Below are 9,389 nucleotides of genomic sequence, written 5' to 3'. Positions count from 1 at the left end.
CTCCGCCCTATCCCCATAACCCCGTAAACCCACCCAACACTAAGGGCAATTTTGGACACTAAGGGCAATTTATCATGGCTAATCCACCTAACCTGCACATCTTTGGATTTATGCAGGTAAACTGCAAATGATTTCTCCGCCTCCCTCATTGGGGGAGCTCACACTCCACCTGACTAGCTCATGCTCTGAGGTACAGGAGGGGAATGCTGCCTCTGTCTGGAACCCTGTTTCTGGACCTGGTGTGCAATTATGCATGCTGGCTGCCTTTTTTGGACTTTGAAGCCTGGACTATGGCAAGGTGCTGCGATTGGTTAAATGGTGAGAAAGGGGAGCCTGTTGCTGCTGCCAGTTGCTCACAGGGGAAAGAGAGGAGAGTGCTTGTCTGCAGTTGCCACGCCTGGGACTCGTACTTGTCACTGGCTGCCTTTCTGATTACTGGCTTGGAGTGGAGCGAGGAGCGGATCTTCGTTGGCCTGCTGTGGGGCTGAAAGTGGAGTGGAATGGACTCGCTTTTTCAGTTTGAGACTGGATGGTGTCTGGAGGCTGGATGCTACGACTGTGAGAGCAATAGGGCGGTGGCCCAATTGACTATGTGGACACTGTTTATACTGATGTTGGTTGTGTTTTATTGTTGGGCGATTGCATGGTTATTATTGTATTTTTGTTGTGTAGTTATTTAGGGCTTAGCGCTGGGTGCTCGCCAGTTGCGCCCCTCCTGCTTCTGTGCACTGGAGGTTGAGGGGTCCTTCCTGGTGCTAGTGGCGGGGAGTGGTGTTTTCTCTCTCTCTCTCTTAAACCGTGCGCTGCCTGTCCCTTTACGGTGAACTGAGCTGCTTGCGGACACCTCTTCACCGACATGGGGCTGTTGCTAGAGCCGGGCGCTGGCTTGAGCTCTGGCAGCTTTGACTTGTATAATTAATTGTTTGTTGGGTTTCTTGTGGTTGCTCTGTATTTGTTTTTGTAAAGGGAGATCCCTCCCTCTCTCCCTCTCTTTTGCCATGCCCCGTATCGGTGTGTCCTTTTCTGGTGGTCTGTGCTGCTCATTTGGGCGCCTTTCCGCCAATGTGGGGCTACTATTGGGGAAGGTTGGGTGGGGGTAGAAGTGGCCGTACGCTGGCGGCCTGTTTAAAGGAACTGTTTTGGATTGAACTGTGGCCCCTTCTTGGGAGGGGAGGGGTGCTCTCTCTCTCTCTAAACTGTGCCCTATACCGGTGTGTTCTTTTCTGGTGGTCGATGCTGCTCGTTGGGCTTTCCGCTGATGTGGGGCCAACATTGGGGACAGGGGGGTGGTTGTGTGTGTGTGCTGGCTTGAAAGCTGGTGGTTTTTGTATCTTGTAAATGCTTTTGGCATATTACTGTTTTTTGTGACTATGTTGTTTTTGCATGTTGCTGACTCTTTTTTGTATTGTTGAGTTGTCAATAAACTAAAATATATTATGGGATACCAATAGTCCCCAGCCAGTAGTATTCAGGCAGGTTATAACAGTGAACAATTCTCATATTTGTAAACGTGAAGTTTGACATTTTAACTCGTGATTTTTAAAATCTACATAAATTATTATTGATCGAACACCTTCATAACACTTTATGAAAACAGGTCCTGCACAAGATATGCATTCAGTGGATAAGTTTAGTCATCAAACAAGAATAATGAGCAGAAAAAAATCTTAATTAATTTAAGTGTTAAAGTTAAAAATAAGTGAATATTTTTAATTAATAGTTGCATTCTTAAAAAAAAAGCGATCTTAATTTCCCTTTTTTATTTTAAAATTAGTTTTATAATTTTTACAGATAACGCAACAAACTTTCAAAACACAACTGATACAATAGAGAACAATTATTTCTGCAAACATAAGAACAGAAAGACAGGAACTATGATCTTTAAGAACTAGTGCCTTTAATTACACAACAGATCAGATGGTGGTTGGGTGGCGGCGGGGGGGGGGGGCTGGAGAGGATATGGTGAAATGACACAAGATGCACCCCTATGTATAGCGAGATCAACACTTGCAACATGGCTCACGGAATACCTTACAGGAGGTCAGACAGAGTGGAGTCTATAAATTTGAGATCGGTGTCCCACAATTTAAGGAATGTATCCGACTTAGCACAGAATTCCATTGGAATACAACCCATAACGATTTTATGCCAATTTTGAATCAAAGGATTTAAATGGACAGCACGGTAGCACAGTGGTTAGCACAATTGTTTCACAACTCCAGGGTCCCTGGTTCGATTCCAGTTTGGGTCACTGTCTGTGCGGAGTCTGCACGTTGTCCCTGTGTCTGCGTGGGTTTCCTCCGGGTGCTCCGGTTTCCTCCCACAGTCCAAAGATGTGCAGGTTAGGTGGATTGGCCATGATAAATTGTCCTTTGTGTCCAAAATGGTTCGGTGGGGTTACTGGATTATGGGGATAGGGTGGAGGGCTTTAGTGGGTTGCTCTTTCCAAGGGCCGGTGCAGACTTGATGGGCTGAATGGCCTCCTTCTGCACTGTAAATTCTATGAGTCAATGATTCAATGATACTTGCCACTAATCCAGGAGTAGAGGATATTTTTCCGAGCTGCAAACGTTATGTTATATAGCCTTTTATCATTAGCGTCAATAATTCTCTTATCTGAAAGGCCCAGAATTTGGAATGAAGGGTCAAATTCCAAGGCCATATCAAATATGCTCTCAAGCTCCTTAATTACACCAGACCAATAGGATTGAATCTTGACACCAGATTACACAGTGTATATAATAACCCTCGACTACCAGCCACTTTAGGCACATCAGGGAAATAACAGGGTCAAACCTGGGTCTCAAACTCGGTGTAATGTGCAAACAGGGCAGTATCTTGAAGTGAGTCGCCTTCATTCTGTTACAAACCAAAACGTTATTGGCAAATTTCCACATATTGGATTGGATTGGATTTGATTTATTGTCATGTGTACTAAGGACAGTGAAAAGTATTGTTCTGCCTACAGCCTAGACAGATCATTCCATACATGAAAAAACATAGGACATACGATAAATACACAATGTAAATACAAAGACACAGGCATTGGGTGAAGCACAAGGAGTGTTGTACGACTCAGTAGAGAAGGAGTTTGGAGAGATCTGGTCAGTCCATAAGAGGGTAAATTCAGGAGTCTGGTAACAGCGGGGAAGAAGCTGTTTTTGAACCTTTCAGTGCGTGTTCTCAGACTTTTGCATCTTCTGCCTGATGGAAGAGGTTGGAAGAGAGAATAATCCAGGTGGGAGGGGTATTTGATCATGCTGCCCGCTTTCCCGAGGCAGTGGGAGGTGTAGACAGAGTCAAAGGATGGGAAGTGGATTTGCGTGATGGCCTGGACTGTGTTCAATACTTTCTGTAGTTACTTATGGTCTTGGGCCGAGCAGTTGCCATACCAGGCTGTGATGCAGCCAGATAAGATGCTTTCTATGGTGCATCTGTAAAAATTGGTAAAAGTCAATGTGGGCATGCCGTAATTTTGTTCCTGAGGAAGTATAGGCGCTGTTGTGCTTTCTTGGTTGTAGCGTCGACGTGGGTGGACCAGGACTATTGTTGGTGATGTGCACACATAGGAATTTGAAGCTATCAACCATCTCCACCTCGGCACCATTGATGCAGACAGCGGTGTGTATGATACTTCGCTTCCTGAAGTCAATGTCCAGCTCCTTAATTTTGCTGCCGTTGAGGGGGAGATTGTTTTTGTTACACCATGCCACTAGGTTCTCTATCTCCCTCCTCTATTCTGATTTATCATTGTCTGAGATCCACCCCACTGCGGTCGTGCCATCAGCAAACATGTAGATGGAGTTGGAGCCAAATCTTACCACACAGTCGTGTGTGTATAGAAAGTGTGGTAGGTTGGTAAGTACTCAGCCTTGCAGGGCCCCAGTACTGAGGACTATCATGTAGGTGTTGTTATTTATCCTTGCTGATTGTGGTCTATAGGTCAGGAAGTCGAGGATCCAGTTGCAGAGGGAGGAGCCAAGTCCTAGGTTTTGGAGTTTTGATATGAGCTTGGCTGGGATTATAGTGTTGAAGGCAGGGCTGTAGTCAATGAATAGGAGTCTGATGTAGGAGTCCTTGTTGTCGAGATGCTCCAGGGATGAGTGTAGAGCCAGGGAGATGGCATCTGCTGTGGACCGTTTGTGGCGGTATGCGAATTGCAGTGGATCAAAGCATTCTGGGAGTATGGAGTTGATGTTTCATGACCAACCTCTAGAAGCACTTCATAATGATAGATGTCAAGGCCACCGGATGGTAGTCATTGTGGCATGTTGCCTGGATCTTCTTTGGCACCAGTATGATGGTGGTCTTCTTGAAGCAAGTGAGAACCTCGGAATGGAGTAGGGAGAGGTTGAAGATGTCCGTGAATATACCCACCAGTTGGTCCGTGCAGGATCTGAGTGCACGACCAGTGACTCTGCCAGGACCTGTTGCTTTCTGAGGGTTCACTTTCAAGAAGGCCAACCTGGCTTCGGAAGCTGTGACGGTAAGTGTGGGTGAGTCCGAGGCTGCTGGAGCAGGTGACAATGGTTTGTTGGTTTCCTGCTCAAAACGGGCATATATGCATAGAGATCATTGGGAGGGGTGCGCTTCTGCTGGAGATTCTACTCGGCTTTGCTTTGTAGCTCATTATGTTAAGCCGTGCCACAACCAACGAGAGTCCGTGCCTTTAGCCTGTGACTCTAGCTTAGTCTGGTATTGTCTCTTGGCATCCCTGATCACTTTGTGGAGATCGTACCTGGATGAATTCTTGTATAGGTCAGGGTTGCCTGTCTTGAACGCCTCAGACCTGGCCGTCAGTAGGGAATGAATCTCCTGATTAAACCATAGTTTCCGGTTGGGGAACGTACATACTACCTTCTTTGGCATGCAATCTTCGACACATTTGCTGATGAAATCTGTGATGGTGGTGGCAACTCCTTTAGGTTGCTCACTGAGTTCTTGAATATGGACCAGTCCCCTGACTCCAAGCAGTTGTGTAGGAGCTCTTCTGTTGCCTCAGACCAGCACTGCACGACCTTCTCAACTGGATTCGCCTGCTTAAGTTTCTGCTTGTATGCCGGAAGAAGGAGCACCATCTTATTGTCCGATTTGCCTAAGTGCGGTCAGGGGATGGATCGGTGGGCACCCTTGATGTTTGTGGTCACAGATGTTGGCACCCTGGTGGGACAGGAGAATTTTGGCAGTACACTCTTGAGGTTGGCCTTGTTGAAGTCGCCAGCCACGATGGACAAGGCCTCTGGGTATTCTGTTTCGTTATTATTTATAGCGGTGTACAACTCATCCATGTCTCCTCATCAAAGTTGGTTCCCAAGTTTCTTTCCCAAGGCTGCAAGGCAACCAATGTACTCTCGCAGGATAGAGAACACAAGGTATCACACACCCTAACAATTAACTGTTTAGGCTAATTAACTGTTTAGGCTCTGCAGAAGTCAGAATGTTTTTTACTGGGGAAACAATTGTTAAGATGCATAGTTGTCTTATGAAGGAAAATTCCCCAAAGTTGCAGATATTTTAAAAAGGAGTGTCTCGGAATGTCAAATTGTTGGCATAGCTGCTCAAAGGATGACAAGGAGGCTCCAGTGAACTCATCTCCTAGCCTACAAATGCCTCTCTCTTTTCAAATCCATGGTCCATAAGACCTGGTATTTGCCTTAAACGGGAGAGCAGAAATCAGTTTAGATCTCCCTTCTAATTGACAGACCATCCTCCACGCTCCGAGTGTACATGGGCAGCACGGTGGTACAGTGGTGTTGCCTCACAGTGCCAGGGACCCACCTGCGTTTGATTCCGACCTTGGGGGACTGTCTATGTGGAGTTTGCACCTTCTCCCTCTGTGTCCATGGGCTTCCTCCGGGTGCACCGGTTTCCTCCCAGAGTTCAAAGATGTGCAGGTTAGGTGGATTGGTTATGCTAAATTGCCCCTTAGTGTCCAAAAGGTTTGGTGGGGTTAGCAGAGCCCAATCTAAAGTCTCCGTAAAACAACAGGACCTGTAAAGGATGCACTGACTGGCATGTTTCAATATTGAGCCAAATGGAGGTGGGGGTCCCCTCTGACTCACGTCCAGAATCGACCGCCTTTACATTGAGGGCATAACTGCCCAGTGTTCCGTTGGCCTCAGTGCAGCAGGTGCCGTGCTCGGACCACCGTCTAGAGTGGGCGGGGCTCGCCCCGACTTATGCTCAGGCACGGTCTGTGCACTGGCATTTTAACAACCGGCTGCTGATGGGCGAGTAGCTCCTTGGCTTGTTTTGTTGTGTCTGGGTCGGCTGGAGAAGGAATTAGGGAGGTTTCTCCTTGAGGCTATAATGAAGTGTGGGAAAGTCTCACGTCTGCACCTTCTATCAGGAGTATGCAATGGGGTCGACAAACAGGCAGAAATCCAGGGTCGAGAAGTTGGAGAAGGACGTGCTTGACCTGGAGTTACAGCTTGGTCAGCCTGATGAGGAGCCAGCAGTGTGGCTGGTGTAGAGAGAGAAGGGAACTCTGGTGGACCTGCAAGTCATCACGGATTCATCTCCTCACCACATGGACCACGGCTCCCCTCTCTTCTACTCGCTGGAGAAAAGGTGCGGGGTCCGCCAGCAGCTCATTATACTGCTGGCTGACGAAGGATCCCTTGTCTCAGATCCGGAGAGCATAAGAGCACACACTCAAAACGTTTAATGTCCTTTTCTCTCCGGATCCGTCCAGCAGGAATGCTTGTATTTTGTGAGAGAATCTGCTGCAGGTCGGCCCGGAGGCTTGATGCCCCTATAAGCCTAAGGGAGCTGGCCAGCACTCTCAACAGCCTTTCCAGGGACAAAACCCCAGGGCGAGACAGGCTGACCCTGGAGTTCTTCAGGATAAAAGCAAATTACTGCGGATGCTGGAATCTGAAACCCAAGAGAAAATGCTGGAAAGTCTCAGCAGGTCTGGCAACACCTTTGTCCTTTGACAAAGGGTCTTTTGGATTCGAAACATTAGCTCTTTTCTCTCCCTACAGATGCTGCCAGACCTGCAGAGGTCTTCCAGCATTTTCTCTTTGGATGGAGTTCTTCAGGGTGTTCTTGGATCTCCTGGGGAACAACCACGCAGGGATCCAGGGGGAACGTATCGCGACCGGGGAGATGCCCCTTTCGTGGTGCAGTGCCATTATTATCCTTCTTCTTTTTAATATAAATTTAGAGTACCCAATTCTTTTTTTTCCAATTAAGGGGCAGTTTAGCGTGGCCAATCCATTTACCCTGCACATCTTTGGGTTGAGGGTGAGACCCACGCAACATGGGACAATGTGCAAATTCCACATGGACCGTGACCCGGGTCCTCGGTGCCTTGAGGCAGCAGTGCTAATCACTGCGCCATCGTGCTGGCCCGGGCTCATGTTTTTGAACCCTGCTAACCTGTGGAGGATGCCGGAGTGCCAGGCTGTGAACTCTGCCACGTCCTCTGCCAGGATCAAGTGGGCCAAGTGTTCTGGATGCCTGGTCGATCTGTGGCGGAATGACCTCCTCCCAGAGGAGCTTAGGTCTTTCGCCTGGAGCAGGACTAGCATCCTCTTCTTGGGAGTACATCTTTGCCCGGCAGAGGCGTCTTGGCCAGCTAACTGGCAAGAACATAAGAACAAGGAGCAGGAGTAGGCCATCTGGCCCCTCGAGCCTGCTCCGCCATTCAATGAGATCAAGGCTGATCTTTTGTGGACTCAGCTCCACTTTCCGTCCCGAACACCATAACCCTTAATCCCTTTATTCTTCAAAAAACTATCTATCTTTATCTTAAGAGCTGGGGGCCAAGGGGTGGCACAGTGGTTAGCACTGCTGCCTACGGTACGGAGGACCTGGGTTCGATCCCGGCCCCGGGTCACTGTCTGTGTGGAGTTTGCACATTCTCCCGGTGTCTGCGTGGGTTTCACCCCCACGTTCCAAAGATGCGCAAGTTAGGTGTATTGCTCATTCTAAATTGACCCTTAATTGGAAAAAATAATAATTGGGTACTCCAAATTTATAAAACATAGCTGGAGGCCAAGATGTCCGGTTGCATGCATAAGACAGCACTCCGAGTGCTGTCTTATCGGGGTCAAGCTCTTGTCATAAATGAACTGATTGCCTCCATGTTGTGGTACCGGCTAGTCACTTTGATCCCTCCCTCTGCCTTTGTCACAAAAGTCAAAGAATGCTTGTGGGTCAGGAGACTGCACTAGGCTGTTGCGGAGGTTCTGAATATCGCACTTAGATAGGGCGGTCAGGTGCTGGTGTGCCTTCGCATCCAGGTGGTAACCTTCTGCCTTCAGCGATGCGTCTATGTTGAGCCTCCTCCACGATGGTGTGCCCTGGCAGTGCATTTCTTCCGCCAGGTGCACGGCCTGAACTATGACATGTTGCTCCTGTTCATTGATATGCAGGTTCTTCATTACACCCTGCAGATAGTGCCCGTCTTTTACCAGGACCTACTTAAAGTTTGGAACATGGTCGCCTCGCACCGCAGCTCTCCCTGTCAGGAGTCGTGGTTCTTGTCCAGGAGCTGCTGCCTACTTGTGACAATAAGCGATTTTCATTTCATTTCATGCATCCGTACCTCCAATAGTATCATTGAGTGGCTGGTGGAGCAGAGAACTGTGGGTGCTGGGGTGACCAGGGTCGGGGAGGTGCTGTGTGGGGGAGGAGTGGGTTGGATGACACCCCGCGAATTGGCACATTGACCGGCGGTGGGTGTCCAGCTTGCAGCCATCCATCATCTCAAAACGGTCATGCTCGGACCAGACGGCACACACAGTCTCGAGGACGCGCAGGTGTGTGGTGGACTCCTGTCTGAGCAGACCACTGCTCGGACAGAATTCCACACTGGCCCCAAGCCCTGAAACCTTCCTCGGGAGCCGGTGCCCCACAACAACCACCTTACGGAAATGCCCTCCATGCCCTTTTATACTGCACGGAAGTTTCCTGCATGGGCTGGTGCTGCACTCCTTCCACTGCCTTCACACACCTTGTCATCTGGCGGCAGAAGTCCCCACTGGAGATCCCTCCACGGAGGAGTTCTCCCCGTCAATCTTGGGGACCTGGGGTGGAGGGTGTTACACGCAGCAGTACCATACAATTACCGATTGCACCGTTCATGTACTCCCCTGATGCCTGCCTCTTTTGCGGCCTTGTGGAGTGCGTGGACCATCTTTATGTAAAGTGTTGTAGGCTGCACCCCTTATTGGTTTTATGTCTAACCTTTTATTGAAGTTTTGTTTGCATTTCAGTCCCACGTTTCTGATCTATGGGCATCCGGTGCGGAGAGGAGTGGGGAAGGAGGAGGACTTCCTAGTCAACTTGCTCCTGGCAAAATTGCCATTCTCTGGCCCAAGCAGTGGGTGAGCGAGGGGGTCGTTCAGCCAGACTGTCTGCCCCTCTTCCGCAGCGTCATC

Source organism: Scyliorhinus torazame, chromosome 1, assembly GCF_047496885.1.
Source record: "Scyliorhinus torazame isolate Kashiwa2021f chromosome 1, sScyTor2.1, whole genome shotgun sequence".
Classification (NCBI taxonomy): domain Eukaryota; kingdom Metazoa; phylum Chordata; class Chondrichthyes; order Carcharhiniformes; family Scyliorhinidae; genus Scyliorhinus; species Scyliorhinus torazame.
The sequence above is the reverse complement of the archived record's forward strand: the minus strand, read 5'-3'. Positions refer to the sequence as shown.